At 34.3% G+C, this 3,210-nt stretch overlaps 1 long non-coding RNA gene across 1 annotated transcript; it reads right to left on the minus strand.

The window, feature by feature from the left end:
* Positions 1-554: 554 nt before the first annotated feature.
* LOC104099327 (uncharacterized) lies at positions 555-2,536 on the minus strand. Its single transcript, XR_011415433.1, has 2 exons — positions 2,120-2,536; positions 555-925 (listed from the first exon to the last, which is right to left on the minus strand). It is a non-coding gene; the product is annotated as an uncharacterized lncRNA (long non-coding RNA).
* Positions 2,537-3,210: the final 674 nt, after the last annotated feature.

The following is a 3,210-nucleotide window of genomic DNA, read 5'->3' on the forward strand; positions in this document are numbered from 1 at the left end:
AGTTTTGATTGTGTAGATTTGGACAGAAAACTAAACATGAATTAATATTCTATTGTTTGTGAGGTAGGAAAGGCAATATTTTATTGTTGGTTCAAAATCTAAACTTCTGATGATTTAGTTAATTGAATAAAGGGTAAAGATAATCGATTAAGCATGAAAGGGATGTTGTAATTAAAAGGGGCCTTAAATTTATTAATTAAGATTGGAAGTGGACTTTTATTCATAACCAAATCGGCTGGCCAGGTTGAGCCAATCAAATTTTCAAACTAGCCTTCATGGACTCATTACTTAGTCACTGAAAGGCTTCTGAAACAGGCCAGCGTGTTTTGGGCTAGCCTAAAGACCATCTCAGAGACCATATGAACTATTTTGTCATATACAGCTTCAGCTGAATTAACTTATTGGGCTCAGGATTCTTGTAATGCCGAAGCCCATTGACCCATACTCATACATGCCCACAAACTAGTTTAGCCATAAGAGCTTACATGTAATGAATGAATGAAAGATAAACTAGCACAACAATATCACTACTGTTTAACAAGTTCAACCAGAGATATCAGAAGCTTAACAATTAAAATTACAAAAATTGGCTTTTCAATTAAATTACAATTATAATCAGAACGAAAATAAGAGATTACAATCCTTACTGATTGAGTTTATTACATTTGGTTAATTTTTCTAATAGCTAAACCTAATAATTTCATTAAAGTTGAAGCTATGCACACATTCCTATTTTCCAACCTCACTCGCATTTTCCTGTTAATTTGGCAAATCCGACACAGAGAACTTCACCATTGCTTGATTTGGGCTCGAAACTATTCAGTTAATAGATTTGACCAACTAGTGATCAGATTCATGGCTGATTGGCCCTCATTTTAGTAAAGTAACTTCAAACCATAATTACATCACTGTTTTCTATCAATTTCTACCAAAACAACATCCAAATTAAGTGACATGTAGTTTCAAGTTGAAAACATGTTGTTTCAAGCATACGAGTAGCAGTAGGCATCAATATAGAAAAGCTATAAATAGATCTGATATCTAAACATGCTAGCTCTATGAAACCAAACAATAATGTGACACAAATAGCCTCAAATTTCAATTACAGATGAGTATTGCGCACCTACGGTAGGAAATCAATAGAATAAAGACCAAATAAAGTTCTGAAATCCAATAGAATCAAAACTAGCTACAACAGAGTGAGAAAGCAGTTGTAAACAAGCAACTTCTTCAACTCAAACCAGTTTTCAGAAACCCAGAAAATATGCAACAACAAGTGAAAATTGAAAACAGCTTTTGAATCAAAACCAGCTACAGCAGAGTGAGAAAGCAGCATGAAACAAGCAACTTCTTTAACTCAAACCAGCTTTCATAAATCCAGAAAATATGCAGCAACAAGTAGAAATTGAAAACAGCTTTTGAATCTCTAATTTTGTCGTTTTTGTTTTATTTTCTGGAGTTTTTTGCTCTTCAGATCTGAAATTTGAATCTCAAATTTTAGACTGCTTATAAACGTGAGAGTGAGAGTGAGTGAATTGAGAGTGAATGGGATGGGTGTGAATGAATGAGGAATGAAAAATGTGTTAAGGGTAGTACTTTATAACAGAATTTCATTGCATCTTTCAGTTATTCTCCTTTTCTTTTTTAATCCTTCTTTTTTCTGTTGTTACCCCTTTTTCCCAAATACCCGACATGTTCATTTTCTTTTGCAAAAACAGTCCTTTTATCCCTCCTCTCAGAAGGTTCCAACAATTACTAAATTATTCCCCAGTTAAAATTCTAACTTACCCCTATATACTTTGTTAATTACTCTTCATACTAATACCCAATGATTGTGCTAGACATCTGCACCCAATGGGCTAGTCTACCCAATAAAACAAACCCAGATCCTATGAAGCTAAATTCAAGCGGCAAACATATTTGAAGCCCATACTCAAATTAAAACAAACATCATTAAATACAAATTCAGACTTATAACTATATAAATTAAATGTACAATTAACAAAAATAACACAATTAATTACTACTTAAAACGAGTTGCTAAACTAAACATGTTTGGGAAGAAATAATGAAGCACAATATTTGGACCAAGAATCACAGAAAAAGGGAAGGAATATACCTAATCGGAGTTCAAATTGGAACAATCAGCAAGGTTTTCAAAGGGCTCTGGCCGGTCAATGGTCGGTTGACCAAAATCCAGTGATCTCAGAATAAACCAAAACCAACATCAATCGATTTCTCTCGTCAAGAGAAATTGATCAACGTGGATTTCGAGTCAGAACGAGTTGCCTTTGAGAAGGAATCAAGAAAAGATAGATTATGTTTTTTTTTTTAATTTTAGATCTACTATTGGACGAGTTCTAGAGGGTTTCAAAGGCCAAGGTTATATTAGGAATGGGGAAGGGACGAGGATCATCTGGTGAAATTTTGGGGTTGATTGGTGGTGGCCCACCATCGCGGATGATTTTCGGTAGCGACGGACGGTGGTGAAATAGTGAGAGAATGAGAGGGGTCTGAGAGGAGCGTTTTAGGTGTAAGAGGGATGTTTAAGACAGTTTTATATTATTGGGAGGGGGAGTTCCGGACCATATGATCAACTTAATGGAGGGTGCAGATTTAGTGAGGGCCAAACGGTGTCGTTTGATGGTCTCCAAGGCCAAGGGGAATATGGACCGGGTTTGAAGTGGACTGAGGCGGGTGTTTGAGAAAATTTCGTCTAAAGTCGGCCCAGTTCATTTGAAAGGCCTAGTAGGCCTCTTCTTTCTTTCATTTAAAGTTCAAATTAAATACTCTAATCAACCCACCTAAATCAAACTTATTTTGCAAAATCAAAACACATACCCATTTTATCTATCAATTAAAATATGCATTGTCAAATTAAACTCAATTAATCAATAAAACTAAAAATGCAAAAGAAGACAAACTAGGGTATTTTGTGATTTTGTATTTTAGCAATGCAATGCAACTAAATGCAATTAAAATCTAAAAAAATGTAAAGATTAAAATATAAATAATTTTGTCATTTTATGATTTAAAAATGTTGCTAAAGATGTGTCATGAACCAATTTCATCATAGGCCGTGAGGGCGCCCAACACCATTGTTAGGCAAGACAACACTGATAAATCTAGTGGTTTTCACTTTTAATATGTTTGCAACATAATAATTTTCCACATTTATAAAAGATTTAGAAATTTACTGTTGTAAAGTAA

This window comes from Nicotiana tomentosiformis, chromosome 4 (genome assembly GCF_000390325.3).
Source record: "Nicotiana tomentosiformis chromosome 4, ASM39032v3, whole genome shotgun sequence".
Classification (NCBI taxonomy): domain Eukaryota; kingdom Viridiplantae; phylum Streptophyta; class Magnoliopsida; order Solanales; family Solanaceae; genus Nicotiana; species Nicotiana tomentosiformis.